The following is a 20,568-nucleotide window of genomic DNA, read 5'->3' on the forward strand; positions in this document are numbered from 1 at the left end:
TAGAATTTGGACGATCATCAACGGCTCGACTGAATCGGAACGATGTGTAACTGGCTTCTGCAGCAAAGTTACCTCAGTAACAAATATATGATTGATGAAGAAAAATATAATTGAGAAGTTTTCAATTATGAGAAAAATCAAAAGCAAAAAGTAAAATTTTGATTTTCAAACATATTCGCAGTCCGAGACGATAACCCAAAATCGGTGCAGAATTTAGAGAAACTTTCTTCTGCAAAGTTATAAACCACATCGATTCCAATCCCCATTGCGGGTAGTTTCTTCTGCAAATTTGTAGAACACATCGATTCCGGTCTCTCGCGCGGGTAGTTTCTGCAAAATCGTTTTCAATAAGCAGAAAAATAAAAAACAAAAAACGGAAATTGCTTTTTAGGTAGGTACGCAGTCCGCGAACAATAACTCAAAATCGGTGCATAATTTGAAAACACCTCCTTCTGCAAAGTTGTAGACCACATTGATTCCAGTCTCTCTCGCGAGTAGTTTCTGCAAAATCGTTTTCAATTAGCAGAAAAATCAAAAAACAAAAAGCAAAAGTTGCTTTTCAGGTATATACGCAGTGCGCGAACGATAACTCAAAATCCGTACAGAATTTGGAAACTTTTTCTTCTGCAAAGTTGTAGACCACATCGATTCCAGTCTCTTTCGCGGGTAGTTTCTCCAAAATCGATTTTGATCAGGAGAAAAATCAAAACAAAAACGGATAGTTTCTGCAGCAAAGTGAACAAGCAAAATCGTTTCCAATTAGCACAAAAAAGCTTTTGCGCGGGTAGTTTCTGCAAAATCGTTTCCAATTAGCACAAAAATAAAAAACAAAACGCAAAATCTATTTTTCAGGTATGTACGCAGTCCGTGAACGATAACTCAAAATCGGTGCAGAATTTGAAGAAACTTCCTTCTGCAAAGTTGTAGAGCACATCGATTCCGATCCCTCAAGCGGGTAGTTTTTGCAAAATCGATTTTGATCAGGAGAAAAATCGAAAACAAAAACGTATTGCTCTGATACCATGTTGAGAGAGAAGGAGAGAACACAGAAGTAGAACCCCAAAGTGTGTAGAATACACACATGAGATGATGTATATATAGAGGGGACCTGGGTGCCATATATAGAGAAGCCATATATTGAGTAGCTTCACATATAAGCTCAACAGGCCTGTCCCTGTATATACTACACTACTGCTGCCTTCTGTTTGTTTTCATCATAACTTTTACCAACGAACTCAGAACAGAGCAATTCAGATACTCAAAACGACGGAATAGGTCTGGTCTACAAGGCAACGTGGACAGAATTGCAAAAAACATATTTCTTTGGCTGAAAACGCAACTTTTAGGCCACGACTCATAAAACCTCTATTTTTGGGTCTCCACTACTTTTTCAGCTTATTTTAATCCTACCCATGCATTTTAAGCTAAAACACATAAATATAAAACATTGATATTAATAAAGATCTCAATTTTACTGTTCATAGACAGACTATTTGTTATTCATTAATCTTTATCATATACGTCTTTAGTGTATTATTTTAAAAAAGAATATATGTTCTCTCTTAATATCTCAAACTCATTCATATAAGCTCTATTTAATAGACTATTCAACAATTTTTCAAATCGTGTTAAACGAAAGATATGCCCTGCTACATTCTTTTCGACTTTAAGAACTTCAAAGATTAGTCCTATTACAGTCTCCCCTTATCAAAATTAACTCTGTCCTCAGAGTTGGTGTAAAGAGAGGAAAATTCTCTTTGCAAAACACTAAGATCAACCCATGATGCATCCTCTACCGGATAGTTCTGCCACTTAACCAAAACTTTCACAATGTCTCTATTTCTCAGATGTTTAGCACGCCTATCTAGCACTAAGTCTGGTTCTAGCTACAGTCAATGTTCCGTCATCTTTCAACTTAGAGTTGTCTTGTAATACATGATGCACATTAGGAACATACTTTTTCAATAAACTCACATAGAATACATGATGCACTTTAACATGAGAAGGAAATTCCAATTTGTAAGCTAATGAACCAATGCGCTTCAAAATTTTAAATGGCCCAGCAAATCATGGAGACAATCTTCTATCATTTCCAAGAATCAAATGAGACTTCTAAGGAATAACCTTTAAAAAAACCATATCACCAGTTTCATACTCCACAACACGATGTTTCTTATCATAATACAATTTATGTCTCTTTTGAGCTTCTCTAATATTCCCCCTTATTTTGGCCAACTCGCTATCCATTTTCTCAAGCATCTCACGTGACAGTTCTACCTTATTCCTGGAGTGAAGAAAATTAATAGGTGTGGGACAGTTATAGCCATACACTGCCTCAAACGGATTCATCCTAATAGATGAATGATATGAACTGTTGTATGCAAATTCAACCAAAGGCAAATATTCATTCCAATTAGATTGGTTTTCATTGACATACATTCGTAACATATCTTCCAAAATATGATTCACTCTCTTCGTTTCCCCATCTGTTTGAGAATGAAAAGCAGTAGACATGAGTAACTGGGTACCTATAGAGTCAAAAGTCGCTCTCCAAAAATAAGAAGTGAACTTAGAATCTCTGTCAGACACTATGCTCTTGGGCATGCCATGCAAATGAAATATCTCTTTCACAAACAAGCGTGCAATGGTCAATGCAGCATCACTTATTTTTACAGGAAAGAAGTGAGCTTGTTTTGTGAGTCTATCTACCACCACAAAGATCGAATCATACCCTCCACGAGTAGTAGGAAGTCTAATGATATAGTCCATGGATATAGACTCCCACTTCTGTAAAGGAATGTCTAAGGGTTGAAGGTCACCAGGCATCCTCTTATGTTCAATTTTAACTTGTTGACATTGAAAGCCTTCACGCACATAATTCTTAACATCCAATTTCATACGCGGCCAAAAGAATGAACTTTTAATCTTTTCATATGTCTTATTCAATCCACGATGACCAGAAAAAGGTGAGTTATGACACTCATGCAGAATTTGACTCTTAAAAGGAGAATTTGCAGGAACACACAAGTGGTCATAATAATACAGATTTCCCTTATACAAGTGATATCTGTTCTCATACATCTCACCAATATTCTCACGCAAGAATTTCAAAATAGGCATGTAAAAAGAATCATTTTCAACTTCGGCATGTATCTCATCAATCAAATTGGATCGCACAACAGTCAACAAATTACACATGGGCCTACGACTCAATGCATCTACAACTTTATTTTCTTTTCCACACCAATACTTCAAATCAAAATCATACTTAGACAACAATTCAATCCATCTCCTTTGTCTGTTGTTTAACAATGGCTGAGTGAAAATATACTTCAAACTTTGATGATCAGTACGCAATTCGAATTTGAAACCAAGCAAAAGATGACGCCAATGTTTCAATGCATGAACAACAGCAAGAAATTCTAGATCATGTGTTGCATAGTTCAATTCATGTCGTCTTAATTTCCTAGACTCATATGCAACCACTCTTCCTTCTTGTGTCAAAACACAACCTAGTTGTTCACCACTAGCGTCACATGACACAACAAATGGTGTGCCCATCTCAGGAACTTTCAAAACACAATTTTCCGCTATTTTAGCCTTCAAGGTCTCAAAAGCAGTCTCTTAGGTAGAAGTCCACACAAAACCCTTGTCTTTCTTGGTCAATTCGGTCAAAGGACTTGCTATCTTAGAGAAATCTTTAATGTGTGCTCTCTCATATTGTGCTAGACCCATAAAGCTTCTCACATCCCTTAATGACTTTGGTGTTGGCCACTCCACAATAGTCTTAACTTTGTCAAGATCAATGTGAATTCCCTCTTTAGAAATCACTCTTCCTAGATACACAATCTGATCCTTTGCAAAAGAGCACTCACTTGCTTTGGCATACAACTTATGTTCACGCAAAACCTCAAATGTTTTCTTTAAATGCAATGCATGATCTTCTTCATTCTTAAAATACACAAAAATATTATCCAAGAATACCAGAATGAAGTCTTCAAGATACGGGTGAAAAATATTATTCATTAAGCACATGAAAGTTGCCGGTACATTAGTCAAAACAAAAGCAAGAACTGTAAATTCATAATGCCCATAACGTGTACAAAAAGTAGTCTTTGGAATGTCCTCGGCCTTAATGCGGATTTGATGGTAGCTTGAACGAAGGTCAAGCTTTGAAAATATTGTGGCACCACTCAATTGGCTAAGCAATTCATCTATGTGAGGAAGAGGATATTTGTTCTTAATGGTCTGTTTGTTTAATCCCCTATAGTAAATGCATAACCTATATGTACCATCCTTTTTCTTTTTGGAACAACACAGAACTACCCCAAGGAGATACATTAGGTTTATTGAAACCCTTTTTCAAAAGATCATCAAGTTGTATCTTGAGCTTTTTAAGCTCATCAATATTGAACCTGTATGGAGCCCTTGAATAAGGTGTTGCTCCTGGATATAGATCTATGGCATGGTCTACAGCTCTAGGCGGATGTATACCAGGAAGATCGTCCGAAAACACATCCTTAAATTCATGTAAGAAATCTTCTATAAATTCTGGATTTGTCTCTTTCTCTTTATCCCCATATTCTTCTTTAATCTCATTAGCAAACACAAGAAACGTTTCACACTCTTATCTAAGTCACCTTATCAATTCCATGGCCAAAACTAGATTTGGAATCTCTTTCTTTCCCCAAAGAGTGTGACTTATCATCATCAAATGATTAAAGATATATATATATTTTTTTCTTAACAACAACAATCAAAACATGATTTTCAATCATCTAATTCATAACAATGATAACATCATGCATATCAATGTTTATGATATAGAAATCATCTTTATGCTTCCGACTCTTCAAAGAAGAAAAAAAACAAATTTTCTACTAACTCTTTCGTGAAACTATTATTACCACTGGTTAAGTCCAGAAGTCTTTTAACTTCTCAATTTAATTTCAAGTTTAAATCAATTTAGACAATAAGAAGCAATGAGTACTATCCAAATCAATTAAGAAATTCAAACTTAAATCTCAACTTTTACGCATAAATTCGATCACAGAATTGAAGCTTTCAAAGGACGTATCAAAAACATAAAACATCACAAAGAAGTGGTAGATGACTTACCTTTATCGTACACATCGCCAAAAGTCTCCAATTTAGCATTCGAAAGTCTAGTGGTCGTGTTCATATCGTCTTATCGATCACCTTGCTGGAGCATTCGAAAGTCTAGTGGTCGTTTTCTCAATATTGAAATTATAATCCAAATCTTTGAGATCTTCAATCCACACTTCTAATCTTCACATATCTTTCTTATGGCATCAAACTCTTTAAGCTTAGCCTTCTTGTAGAATGATTTGGTTGTCGCTTCTTCCATATCGTCATCCTTTCTTTTTTTCACATTGACAACCTCTACGTCCACCACCGTTCCCATCATGACCACCGCCAGGTGGCCTAGCGCCACCACGATGATTACTGTTTACTGGTGGAGTAGCATGGTTTTCACCTTCATGTTGGCCATCAAAGTCCACATAGATATCACGCTCTCGTGCTGCTTTGCCCCGTAGATCCTCAGCACGCTCCCAATTTAGTTGTTCCAGATCTTCTGGTAGTCGCCGAATCAAGTCTTCTTGCTCATTCATCCTCCTCTTGTATCCTTCCATGTCCAGAATGAACCGCTTGCTCTGATACCAATTGTCACAGGAACTGAATAATAGAGATAGACAGCAAAAGGTAGAGAAAGAGATCTTTGTATTGATGAATCTTTGCAAACTTTTGATACAACAGAGGAGCAATTGAATATAGGCGCACTCCGTTGTACGGAGCTCGAACCTCCCGACCACCCCCGAGCTTTAGTCCACTTGCATGCAGCGTCTCACTCTCACTCACACTCACACTCGCAGAAGAGGAGATCTGTGAATGATCCCCAAACTCACCACCCATCGTGCTTTTATTCTTCTTTTCCTCGAAAAGCCTGCATGATTTTTGCACCAAGTATACCTGCGAGAATAATATAAGAACGTGATCGCTAAGTGATCCGTAAAGGTTAGATTTCTATCATGACACTTTGCACAGATCCTGTTTCACACATTGATTTCTGCATCGCTTACAAAATAGCCAAAAGAACATACTCGTGCAACCAATTCAACATGATAATCAAAGTAAAAAAAACATAATTATATACCTTCATAATCTCAATTGCAATAGTCTTCCACGAAGAAACAAATCCACTTCTTGGTTGATAGCAGGGAGAGTTGTATGTTGTTGTATGTCTCCTGTCCCTGTATATACTACACTACTGCTGCCTTTTGTTTGTTTTTATCATAACTTTTACAAACAAGCTCAGAATAGAGCAATCCAGGTACTCAAAACTACGGGAATACTTCTAGTCTACAAGGCAACGCGGACAGAATTACGAAAAGCGTATTTCTTTGGCTAAAAACGCATTTTTTAGGTCGCGACTCAAAAAACCTCTATTTTTGGGTCTCCACTACTTTTTCAATTTATTTTAAGTGTACCCATGCATTTTAAGCTAAAAAACATAAATATAAAACATTGATATTAATAAAGATCTCAATTTTACTGTTCATAGACAGACTATCTGTTATTCATTAATATTTATCAAATACGTCTTTAGTGTATTATTTTAAAAAAGAATATATGTCATCTCTTAATATCTCAAACTCATTCATATAAGCTCTATTTAATAGACTATTCAACAATTTTTCAAATCGTGTTAAACGAAAGATATGCCCTGCTACATTCTTTTCGACTTTAAGAACTTCAAAGATTAGTCCTATTACATAGATAAGCCCTCCAGGAGCAAAAAAAAGCCTGGCCACAAGGGCGCGCAAATGGCCCATCTATGAATTATGGATGGGCCATTTGCGCGCCCTTGTGGCTAGGCTTTTTTTCTCTCCTGGAGGGCTTATCTACCAGCCAAGGTACTTAAAAAGCACAAATTTATTGAAATCAATTGGTTTTGCATCATTAATTTAAATGGAGCCTTGTGGCCACCCTTTTTATGGAAATTTCAGCATATGTTCACACTCAAGGACACTAGAAAAGGTGAAATCAATTCTGAATTTAAGGTTCCAGCACGCTATCACCTGCTTTAGCTCTACCTAGTACACCCCTGCACCAAAAAGCCCAATTACATTGGACATTTAAAAAATCCAAGTTAATGTTGCATAGACACTTGGTTTCACAATATGTTAACTTTTTCGATATCCTATTGGGAATGCAAAGCTTGAAATGGCCAAAAAAGGGTGGCCACAAGCCTCCATCTAAAATAATGATGCAAAACCAATTGATTTTAGTAAATTTGTGCTTTTTAAGTACCTTCAGGGGTAGATAAGCCTACCAAGAGCAAAAAAAAGCCTGGCCACAAGGGCGCACAAATGGCCCATCCAAAACTGATGGATGGGCCATTTGCACGCCCTTGTGGCCAGGCTTTTTTTTTCTCTTGGAGGGCTTATCTACCCCCCAAGGTACTTAAAATACCTAAATTTATTGAAATTACATACAGAACTTGAAATTAGAAAGTCATATCATTACAAAGATAATAGACACAATAGACACAACTGTTGATCATATTGTCATTGGAAAGTCAAAACATTACAAAGATAAGGGTGTGCAATACAAAAATAGGGGTAACTTTGGCTAATGCTCAAAATCTCACCGCAATCGATGTGAAAACTGCATATCTTTTGGCTATATTGTCCTCGCTTTGCATGAATGGCGCATAGGTTGGTATCTTCCAACACCAAAACGATGTGGGCCTCTGCAGCTTCTTGAATAGCCTCTAGCGCTATTGCTTGCATTCTATACTGATTTCCATAGCTTTGAAGCACCTCCTTCACTGTGCAAGCAAAGGGGGTGCGTCGAATCAAAAGCTCCGTAGTCTTCTTGTAGTGACAGATTTCTGCAAATGCCCTTTGTTAGGATTTGGATCGTGCTAGCTATGGTGGATGAAATAGCAACATGGTGCTAGTGTGTGAGTGTGTGTAAGCAAGCTTATAACAAAAGTGAATTAGGTTCCAAGATAGGATTACCTTGGACTCATAAACACAATCTTGAGTATTGACTTAGCTTAGTACAAGCTCACCATAGACAAGTATGTAGTGCAAAATGAAGTTTTTTATTGATTCAAGAAATGAGATTTAAGTAGCTCTACAGCCTTGCTCCACACTATGTGGGATAAATCCACTCTCCTCTCCTTGACTCACACCTTAGGACAAATCTCACACTTTACAATCCTCCCCTTGAGGTTTGGACTAAGACAAGATACTGAAGATGCATGATCCACACAGGCTAACAAAATCCACATAGGATGGTGCTATCCACACAAGAAAATAAAGTCCACAAAGGATGGTGATATCCACAAAGGATGGTAAAATCCACACAAGAACAATCCACAAAGGATGGTGATGTCCACACAGGATGATAAGCTGGTATCCACACAGGAAAAAGTCCTCCCCTACAAGTAGAGAGTCTGCATCTTCAAAATGGGTCTTCCCAAACGCTACCTTCATCTTTGTCCTTTTTGTCTTCTACTATGTGAGCTGATCCTCTATCAAGTCTCTTGCCTTTGTTGCTTCTACTGTTCCTTTCAACTGCTTCATTGTCTGACTTCGTATCCTCCCCTTGAACGAGTACTTTTGTCCCCTTTTTGTGGTACAATCAGGCTATATTCCATGTGTGATAATGACATGCAACAATATGCAAAAATATCCTATGAAAAAGTTTATGCAAAAATTAATGCTCTCTTCCATCTTGGCTATACTCCGAGAGCCCAAGCATGCGGAATTTCTCATACAATTTGTCACAAATTCTACACACATGGGGAGATTTTAGCAATTTGGAGACTCTCCAATGCCAATGTCTATCCCATTACAAAAGCACACAATGTCATCAATGTAGACAAATATAATTACATACATTGCAAGAATTTTGTTGTGCTTGGCTGCAAGATTCCAATTTAATGTCTTCTTAGTAAAATGTGAAGTACCTCTTCACTCGAGGTGAAGTCACCTTTCACAGCCTTGAGTTCTTCTTTGATTATTGGAATGAGCCTTTGAAGTTGTCTTAGAATACCTTTGGAGCTCCTTTTTAAATGCTTGAAGATGCTTTGTTTTGTATTCTCGAAGAAGCCGTTGATGAAGGTCTTCTACTTTTCTCTTTAGTGCTTGAGGCCGCCTTTGAATATCAAAGAGAATGGTTGCCTTATTTCTTCCACTTGGAGCTTTATGCTTCTTGAATGGACAAGCACTTGATGCTTTGCGGTGAGTACAAGCTCAAGTACCTTGGCCTTGGAGGCCCTTGGAATGCTTTTAAGATGCTTCGGTCACTTCTGTAGCAGTAGGCAGGAGCAAGCTCTTAAAGCCTCTCAAAGATTTGAGGCAGCAAGCTCATGGGAATGGGGCTTATGCAGCCTTGGCCAGAACCGTGGGAGCAGGGGCTTAAGGAAGCCCTCCCTTGGAGTTTTGAGGCCAGATAGGCGGGACCCGGTGCTTAGGAGTGGGCAAACAAGCTTGCAAGCTTGAACGCGTTTGAGGCAGCGCATGGGAAGGGGGGCCCCGTAGGGGCGGACCCGAAATTTTCTTCAAAGGCAGCTGAGCGCGTGGAGGTCAGGCCCGTAACCCGATGGCCGGGGCAAGTGACTAAAGCCGATTGGGCACGCGCGGGCACGGGCGCGGACGAAGCAAGAACGGGCGTGGAAAAGCGCCGGTCGGACAGTGGCCAGTCTTGTGATGCGGCCGGTCCGTGCATGTGGTCGTTCGGACCCGAAATCTTTAATCAAATGCGGTTGAGCGCGTTTTTCAGATCCAACAGTGGGCGCCCCAAGTGTATGTGGCCCTTTTCCTTTAAAAAGGGTCAAAGGCCGCTTAAAACAAGGTGTTCCCACCATGGTAGGGCCTACAAGGAGGGTGGAAAAAAGTTGATGAGCATTAAATACCCTCTTAGGCACACACACACACACACATTGCCCCTGTGGATTTGTTCTGCAGAAAATTTCATAGATTGAGGGTGTGTATGAGACCAAAATAAATCAAGATTTAGGATAGGCAAATCAAATGCGATTTTGGCATGGGTGGACTTGAGAGAAAGCTTGCGAGGAGAGATTCAAGATGAGGTGAACAATGCAAAAAGAGAACGAGTTTAATGAATTTAATTGAAGAGGAAAATGATGCAAAAATTGATGCAAAAAAATGCAATCTAAAATACAATCCAAATGATGCTAATCCTCTCTCTAATCAAGTCTACCTAGCCATGGAGGGTAGTGGCCTCTTGGGTGTGCCAAGGAAATTCCCACACATAGCTAGATTAGTGATTAATTAGTTAGAGATGCTACTAATACACACACATTAATGCATAATGACAATCCTAGCTAGCACACCATGGCTCTGATACCAAATGTTAGGATTTGGATCATGCTAGCTTTGGTGGATGAAAGAGAACCATGGTGCTAGTGTGTGAGTGTGTGTAAGCAAGCTTATCACTCAAGTGAATTAGGTTCCAAGATAGGATTAGCTTGGACTCATAAACACAATCTCGAGTATTGACTTAGCTTAGCACAAGCTCACCATAGACAAGTATGTAGTGCAAAATGAAGTTTTTTATTGATTCAAGAAATGAGATTTAAGTAGCTCTACAGCCTTGCTCCACACTATGTGGGATAAATCCACTCTCCTCTCCTTGACTCACACCTTAGGACAAATCTCACACTTTACAATCCTCCCCTTGAGGTTTGGACTAAGACAAGATACTGAAGATGCATGATCCACACAGGCTAACAAAATCCACACAGGATGGTGCTATCCACACAAGAAAATAAAGTCCACAAAGGATGGTGATGTCCACACAGGATGATAAGCTGGTATCCACACAGGAAAAAGTCCTCCCCTATAAGTAGAGAGTCTGCATCTTCAAAATGGGTCTTCCCAAACGCTACCTTCATCTTCGTCCTTTTTGTCTTCTACTATGTGAGCTGATCCTCTATCAGGTCTCTTGCCTTTGTTGCTTCTACTGTTGCTTTCAACTGCTTCATGGTCTGACTTCGTATCCTCCCCTTGAACGAGTACTTTTGTCCCCTTTTTGTGGTACAATCAGGCTATATTCCATGTGTGATAATGACATGCAACAATATGCGAAAATATCCTATGAAAAAGTTTATGCAAAAATTAATGCTCTCTTCCATCTTGACAACTCCATTTCTGCACTTCAATAGCAATCTTGGATTGTCGCGCACGCTCCATTGTGAGCTTACGAGCAAATGTTGTGCGAAAAAACCAGTTGAACATCTCCTCCAAATAATTGGATTGCACCATTCCAGCACCATGTCGAGTATTTTTGAAGTACACTCCCCTTGCTCGATAATGGTACTTCTCCATGCCTTGAGTGCTAAAAATTTCAAGCGATCCATACTTGTGCATAAAAAATGCACCATGCGCAAACAAGATATGTTGTTCCCATGAGTAAACGATATACATTATTTAATAAAACCAATCCCTTGTAATAAATACACCACGTAAAATGGCTTACCATGTAATGTGTGGTGTTATTTTCACCCCAATAAAGGGTGAAGAGCTTGGTAAAATCCACCAAGGCTTCTTGAAATGATTGGCGTTGTTCTTTTGTTGTGCTATTAAGGCCCATAAGCTTGACCATTTTATCAAAATGTGCCCAAACTTGCTTTCGCTTGTTTGCAAGTTTGCCATTTGAATCATTGTCAGTAGTAGCTTTGCATAACTCCTTCCAAAGCTCCCAAAGGTTACCTGCCTACTAGTTGGAGCTGTTTTGAGCATCATATCGACTTGGCTTTCCGTGGGAAACTTTCTTCAAAAAGTGTCTAGATTTTTGTCCACTCATTGACACGTGTTGAGAAATTTCATGGGCCTCGACTGTGTTCTTTGCAGCAGCGATAGACACATTTCCACCGTGACAGCCAATGGAATTCAAGAGTACCTCCACTCTTTCGATCGCTTCCTAGGACTTTTCCAACGGTTTCATTGTGAAAGCATAGTCAATGTGGAGCTTCAATAGCATATCAAAAATGCGCATGAATGCGTGTAATGTACAAAAATGTACATTTGATAGAGGAAATGGAAAGATTGGATTCCAAGAGTGGTCCTTTTGATCACGGTCTAGGGCATTGAGCATGGGACATCTCAGAATAGACACTTTCCATTCTCTACCTTCATCTCCCACATCCCGACAATCTAACCCTTGTTCTCCATGCCCTTGACATGGAAGCATGGAATCGACCTTTGCAGTGCTCTTTATGTGATTTTTGTCCCATTAGGTTTGTATCCTCGAGTGCAAAATGGACAAGGCATGAGAGAAGAAGCCCCATGTTTGCAGCCAAGCAAACACTTTATGGTCTTCAAATCCCGACCTAAGTGCCAATCCACATCATAACTACCAAAACCCTCAATCTCCAACTTCTAACCTGCAATTTAGGAGTGTATTACTTCTGTGATCCATAGAGTTCTCTCAAAAATCCATGAAAGTACTCCATTGGTCTCTTTGGGCACCTCAATAGCACCCAACCACCAAATGTCTTTCTCGGATTGCACGCTAAAATATGGGGTGGGAGATTGCTCGACTGAATACCTTCGCTTGGTTTGTAGAAGGGCCTCTCTAACCTTCGTCCTTCACTATTTAAACTTCAGAGTCTATGATAAGAACAATACCAAAGAAAAAATTAAAGTGTGTCACCTTCTTCGGGTAACTCGTAAAATCTAAGCATGGCTTCTTGAAGCCTCCTAAGATCCATGAAAATATTGTTCCACATTGTGTAAGATAAGCCCTTCTCCAAAGGTCTTATGGATTGTTTCTTACCATTTCCCCTTGTCTTTGTTGCGCACGAAGCATAAAGGAAAGTTGGCATTGTGTCCTCAATGTGTAGGCGTGTCCCAATGCGGGAGAACACATCTTCGTTTGTGGCCTTCTTTGCGAGCTTGACCTTGTGAGGAATAGGAAAAAGGTTTTCCACAATGTCATGTTCTTTGAGGGAATCCTTTAGGAGTTGGAAAATAGCCTGTTGGGCTTAAATGGTGCTGATTCCAGCCGCATCACAAGCTTGTTTCACGTCATCATCACTAACCACATTTCTCAATTTACGCATAAGGTCCTTGGTGACTACATCCTTAATGTGCTTACCTCGAGGTGATTGTAAGATAGAAATCACATCTTGGGTATTGAGACAACTAGTGAGAACGTTGACTCGATCATCTTGGATTGTTCCACCGCATGCCTCCTGGATGAAGTTTCTAGCAACAAATAAACATAAATGTTAGAAAATAGTGTGAAGTAAGAATGCATTATGCAAGTAAAGACCAAATCACCTTCTGGTTGTAACTCGTCGTTTGCGTGCTCCTCTCAAATGTGCAAGAGTTTTAATGGATGAATACGTGCGTTTGCATTCCCTTGCACCAAGGGGTGTTTCTTTCAAGTATGTGATGGTGTTGGTAAGCTTCTGGATGTGGGACTCCTTTTCTTGCATTTTTTGTTCTAGAGTTTTAACCACCCTCTCCAAAGAGGCAACACTCTCTTGTAATGTCATCATCTTGAGGTGAAGATCTTGACATTCGTGCATCCACATATGCAAAGAAGCATCTGCACCCATACACAATCGCTTGCAATAGCCTAACAAGCCTGCTTCTCCCCTCCCAACAAATTGAAGAAATGTGGAAAGGCTATTAAATGGTGGATGGAAGCAGCTTATAGGATCGTAAGGGTACAAATGGCCATCCACCCAAATGTCAACATAGGTCTCACAAGCGGTGCGACGTTCCTGTGATAACCTTTGATCACCCTCACTAGCGATCTTCGGTGCAAATGCCATGGGTAAGTGAATATGTATTCTTTATGTGTGCGGAGTACGTGGTGGTGGAAGAAAACCATTTGTGATGTCCGTGAGAACCATGGAATCTGTTGCGTGAGGAAGCAAATGATGAAAAGATAGAGGGGGAAGGGTAGGGAGGTTACGGAAGATGGGAGGGGAGGGAGGGAGAGATTGGGGAGGAGGAGGAAGGTAGGGCAGGGAGGAAGAGGAGAGGGAGAGAGGAGAGAGGAGGGAGGAGGAGGAGAGAACAAAATGTTTTTTTCTTTTTGGGGGAAAACATTTTTGAAAAAATGGACTTTCTAAGCTTGTGGGTTAAAAAATGGGTCAAAAAATAATTTTTGGATATGTATATATGTTGGGAGGGAGTTTTAAGTAAACAACAAGTAAAAATGATTTCTTTTTTTAAAACAACAAGTAACCCCTTAGGTCCACATCCTCCATTTGTCTAAAAAAAAGGCTAGAAAAGCATACTCAAAACTACCTTCTTCAATGCTAATCCCTAAAAATTAGGATTCCTTACAAGGCCCATGCAAGGTTCATATTTCTCCTAATGATGAAGTGATGCCGACACGATCAAATCTTACCAAATTTAATTCAGGGCTTGTTTTAGATGTAATGAATATGTATAGGACATAAAATTATCGTTTCATTCAAAAATGTGATTGTATGTTAATAATCACGATTAGTTACTTTTGTATACAATTGAAGGAATGACAATGAGAGCCAGAGATAGGAAAATAGCTAGTACATTCACCACGGCTATAGCTGCTGCCACCTTCTCTAACCTCATTTTAAATCAAGTGGAGGATCCCACCTATCTCTATCATGAGCACTTTCAATTCCTCTCAAAGAGACCGCCAAGATACCTACTCCAAATCATGCAATTGCAGCCACTTTCATGCAAGTTTTGAAGTCAACAACAAGGAAAACAATAGATCATGCTCAATATGTGCTTACAACACTGAAGAGCACAAATAAGGAAGTAAAGGTAACATATTTGTGCGCTCTATAAGCTCTAACTTGAATCGCATACCATGCTATCGGGATGACCGATAACTTACCATTGGCCTTATATCAGAATACATAGATAGTCTTAGCACAACCCTCTCCACAAACTACTAGATCAAAGAAGAAAAGAATATATAAATCAGATGAAGAATTGATAGACAGTTTGCATGAATCCCATAGAAGTGAAAGCTCTAATAATGAAGAAAAGAGGGCAAGGAGAGAAGAAAGCAGTGGTAGCCCATCAAGAAGAACCTCAACCAAACAAATCAAGGTTTGAAAGAGAAAAAGAATGCTATGAAAAAGTCGCCAAGATGCGGGAGAGAACCCAACGTCACAGAGCCCGAGGGAGATCAAGGATCCTAGGACCACGAACCTCAAGAACAATATCCAAGAAGATCCAAAGGATCTGCTTGAGAGAATGTATGCAGAAGAAGCCTTCAAGATAGAAGAAGCTTTAGAAGCACAAAGAAAAGCAAGAAAAAAGTAGGTTGTGCAGCAAAGGCAAGCAAAAGCTACACAACAAAGCGAACCACAACATAAACAAGAGATATGTCTCCAAGACCCACTTCACCCACTACGAAATGAGAAGACCATTAAATGCCGAGTCCAAGCCCTTAACCAATTGTGAGATCCAATGAAGGTGAGGAGCAAAGGGAAAAGAGAAACAAGAGGAGTGAGCCAATTATAAATAGCCCAAGGAAACAAAAAAATAAATGAAACTTGACCTTCTACAACACCACAAACAGAACCACTGAACTAGCCACAAAACCATAAGCAGAATCCACCAAACCGTCTAAAGAGCCGTAAGCTAAATCTACTGAAACTTCCAAGTAGCCTCAGTTTGAATCTAATGAATGGGAAAAACAGATGACGCCGTCATCCAGTTAAGTGAGCATGTAAAGAAGATGCAGCTAATGACAAAAAAGATACAATTAGGAGCTCTTAACAGTAGTGCCAAAGCTTCAGAGTTAGAATAGGGAATTGATGCTCTCCAAGGAGAGATTGAAGACATGATGAACATCAGCGAGAACAAGGACATATTAAAGAGATAAAAAATAAAGCAGAGAAACACTAAATTGTCAAGGAAAGACAACAAAAGGAGATGAAAGATCTAGGAGAGCTTCTCACTTAGCTATCATATGCATGCAAAAGCAAGGACTAACATTTGATTGAGGTCACCAACAAACTTTTGAGCACTACTCAGTCACTACAAAAGCTACAAGTGAAATTAAATGTAGAAAATGATTCATTTCAATACTAAGAGTAGCGAATCAATGACCAAGCAGCATTCCTAAAGCAAATCAAGAGAAACCCAGTAGTAGCTTCACTCAAGGGAAAAAGAGAAAAAAAGACTTGAAACTTGAGTTGAAGCTAGAATAGGGACAAAGGCGGGGCCTCACCTTAATGCAGATAAAAAGAGAAGAAAAGTTGCTCAAGGAGATAGAGAATTTAAAGAGATCCAACCAATTGCTGAGAGAAGGGCATATGAAAGCTCAAGAGGAGGTAGGTACCTCTAAAACACCCAAAATAAACATACCATCAATCTCCTTTGCGGATATGGAAACACATCCAACAAAAGGGAAGATAGGAGATTCTAAATTCTAAGTACCAATCACCAAAGAAGAACAAGTTCCCATGGTCCAACTTTCTAAAGCTAAAGAAGATGCACTTAAAGAACAAAGTCTCCATGAAGTGATGCTGGATGGAAAGCGACAATGGATTGGGAGTTGAGAGTTCTTCACTCTGTTAATGTAACACACCTCAATCCGAACAAAATTAATTCTCAATGGCATCAACACTCACTACCCTACCCTTCGGTAAAAGTGGAGCTATTGCAAGTCAAAGAAAGACTTTACAAGGATATGCAAGAAGAGGGGCCAGATGCTCTCCACCCCAAATGGAGACAAAATCGTCTCAAAACAAAGTCAAGATATCTTATTTTGTTTTCAAGAGTATTTGGAGCAATACAGAAAGACCCTACATTTTGTCTTGTACGAGGGTAAGGACATGGCACACACATGAAGTATTAAGGAAGAAGAGGTAGAAGAAGAGGCCGATTTGGCTCAGTTACCCAAAACTACCATCTCTAGAACAAGGATCATCAACTGAGGAATACATGGTGAAAACCCTAACGGGTGCCATGAACTTCTTCAGGATTGTCCTTGACCTCTCATGTGCAATGCTATATAAAATCTACAGAATGTTTCTCAAGTGCATCCAAGTTTTTCATGGGCCTCAGTAACCACAATCCGCATGGATGTCATTCTTAGAAGGTAACAAAGGCCTGTGCTATGATTTGAGTGGACAACCTTGAGAAAAATTCCTCTACGGATTCTATGCCAGATGTATGTTCTTGCCATCAAGAAATATGTTGGCATTTGAAGAAGCTCTTTACACAGGATTATTCACATGGCGTACAAAGATATTCATGCCAGTGATCAGCAATATGATAGCAAGGTTTACTCGCTATTCTGCCATCAAACTTTCAAAAAGTCACTATTCAGTTTTTGCAAGTCCCTGAGAAAGAACGCGGAAAATATCAGAAAGTTGTACAAGCATTTAAAGACCGCCTTGTCATCCATCAACTCGATGACTATTCTTGTCAGCCATCTCCTTTTCATGCTTCCTACTTCCTTGTCGGTTGTCACACTAGAGTTCTGTCTGTTGCGTTGCAACCACAAGAAAGATCTCTTTGCATTAATGTAAACATATCATGGTAAATCATAGCTTTTGGTGTCGCCAACCGACAGCCAATTTTTTGTTATGCATTTAATCTGGGATACCACAAAGTAAGCATACGCGGGGTATTGGAGCATCATTGCTAAGCATTTAAATGCATTCGAGGTCAAATATGACTAGGTCAAAGCCTGACTCTACTGTTAATAATCGTGTTTTTTGTACTTCATCAAAATTGAGGTTTTGTAATATTTTAATGTCATTTGATGTTGTAACGATCATGTTTTCTGATTAGTGATTAGCTTTTGATTACTTCGGTCATTTGAGTGTAGCTTGTGTTAGATGTGAGATTTTTGTTGTTTTCTAAGAGATTGTCACCCTGTTGTAGCCCCTATGCACTAGTCAAGTCAACTTTGTCCCATGGATTGACAATTATGTTCATGGTTCTTGCTATGTTTGCAATAATATAAGATAGAGGTTAGGAAACTCATCCACGGCGGGCATGGAGGAAATTATGGATTCCAAAGTGAAAGAGTCTCTAGTGCAGCAAGTATGTTATGTGGAAAATTAACGAGAACCCCAGGTTGCGGCTTTATCCAAGATTTCAAGGGAGGTATGTGAGTCATTGTTGAAAGGTTTGCTGATGAATGAAGTTTTGCACTTGATCATCCAATGGATAGATGGTCCTCTTGAGGAGGATTTTTCTTCAAATGTTTGAGAGGGAGGGTTAGGTATGTGTAGTGGAATTGATGTTGTGCTTGGTGACGCTTGGTTGGAAGAGGGCATTATGACAATGGATGCTTGAAAAGGTGAGCGTACGCCATTGGTAGCTTATGTGTGTGCTAGGGTGAAACACTATATAGGCATATGCTACAAATGGATGGAGGTGCTCAAATTAAGGTATTTGACCTAGGTGGTATCCATGCCGTGAAGCAGGGGATTGGGAAACCGGCTTGAGCAGAGGCAGAGGGTAGCATGAGTCGAGATTTTTATACATGGCAAACAAAATGGTGGGTGAAAAGTGCTTGTTTGGTTTTGCAATTTTAGAGTTCATTAATCCTATTTGTGGTTGATCATGAATGTTTAAAAAGGGGGTTAGGCAATGATGGTGCAGCCCAAGTTGGTCAACACTAGGAAGTGGAAGAAGCAATGTTGTGGGTGTCTACACATGCAAGACAAAGTGCTAAAGCAGCTATGCAGGACCTAGGCAAGTAAGGAGCTCCAAAGGTGCATGCTTGAGGTGGTTTTTTAGTCCAAAAAGGGTCAATAATATTGGAAATTCAAGGTGTCCAAAATTCTCAGATTGTGCCTTGGATTATGTTGTTCCAGATGCTTTACAAGCATGTCTAGATGGCTATTCAAATAAAGCTACAATGTTAGAGATATTGCAATTTAAAGTTGGAATGCTTGGCAGATCCCCAACAAACTGGTGGGGCAGTGCAAATTCATGGTTAGAGGGAATGCTAGTGGATAGATCCAAAGTGCTCAAGTTATGGTGCATGCTGGTCTTTTTGTGTCATCAGTCAAAGTTTGGTAGGGGAAGTTACAGTGAGTTGAAGATTTGCAAGGGACAGTTATGTTGCAGTTTGACTACCTTGGGGGAGTGCCATCTAGACTTTTATTTTCCACATCATAATTCCAAATGGTAGTGTGAATCTTGTAGAGTTGATCAGGTTTGACGCTTGATCAATCGAGTTCCCAAGTGGTAAGATATCTACAATTGAAGTGAGAGCATATGCTTGCAGGGATCGATATTAGATGCGACACGTTGGAGAGGGGGAATAGGGAAAACAACCAACACACACACAAATTGCCTCTATATAGCTTTGGGTATTCACAACATCCTTATTCTCTCGAATACACCTTCAGAAACACCATTAGCACCAACCAAGTGCCACATGCACCCGCACCCTTCACCAAGTCGCACACCCTATGTAGCATTGCAATCAAGTCCACTCATCTTGCAATTTTCATACCACAATCACTTACACACACGAAACTCCTCTCTCAACCTTTTTGCAACACAAACACTATGGGCTCGGTGTATACCCACACATGCACACGACACTCACTATGAGAATTTCCAAGTGTTTACCACAGTGTTTTACCGCGTTTGGTAGAGAGAAGGTGCAAATTCAAGTAGAGAAACAAGAGAGAGAAGGACAGGGTTTTTTTCTGTGTTTAAAATATTATCATGACTATTTTTCCGATTATTACTGCGTATATTACTTTTATTACTACCGGGTAGATTACTGGTGTTATATCCCCGACAACGAAATTTAGCGCCTAAACTTTCAAGTTTTGGCTTAACCCCCCCCACCCCCACCCCCACCCTTCAAGTTTTTGTGTTTCCATCCTCTCAATAAAAATTAAAGAATACTCTATAGAATTTTCAAATTTAAAAAAGAAGAGAAAGAAAGAGAGAGAGAGAGAGAGAGAGAGAGAGGGGGGGGGGGGGGGGGGGGGGAGGGAGGGGATATAAGATTACACTTGGTTACAACTAAAATAATCAGTCCATTGATTAACATAGTCGAGCATATTCCCAAATCTAAAGAGAGAAAGAGGGGGGAGAGAGAGATGAGTGGACTACACGACCAAAAAACATCATAACTGCAAAATGTTTATAACTCATCTTCTAAAAGATCTCTGCATGAGGCATCGTCTAATTCTAAGGCCATGGCTCCTAAATCAATAAAGAGAGAAACAGAATTGTCATTTGTGGACGCATTGCCTTCATCATCTTGGAGTTCGTCATCCTCCATCTCATCATCTTCATCATCATGTCAATCATCCTCGCTAAGACTTTCTACCGCCGGACTTGCTTGATCGACCTCCCTCTCCTCTGTTTCCACCTCATACAAAGTAGGAGGTGGAAGAGGGTCAAAGATGTTGAGATGTAGAGAGTGAGAGAGAGAGACGAGACAAGAGACACACCAGGTACGCTCCCAAAGAGTGGTTCATATTGAGGACAAGATACAAGTATATAGGTGAGACCAAGTTGATCAGAGTGAGCCATATATAGCTCCAACACCCCCACTCAAACA

Source organism: Adiantum capillus-veneris, chromosome 21 (genome assembly GCF_014529385.1).
Source record: "Adiantum capillus-veneris isolate H3 chromosome 21, ASM1452938v2, whole genome shotgun sequence".
NCBI classification, from domain to species: Eukaryota; Viridiplantae; Streptophyta; class Polypodiopsida; order Polypodiales; family Pteridaceae; genus Adiantum; species Adiantum capillus-veneris.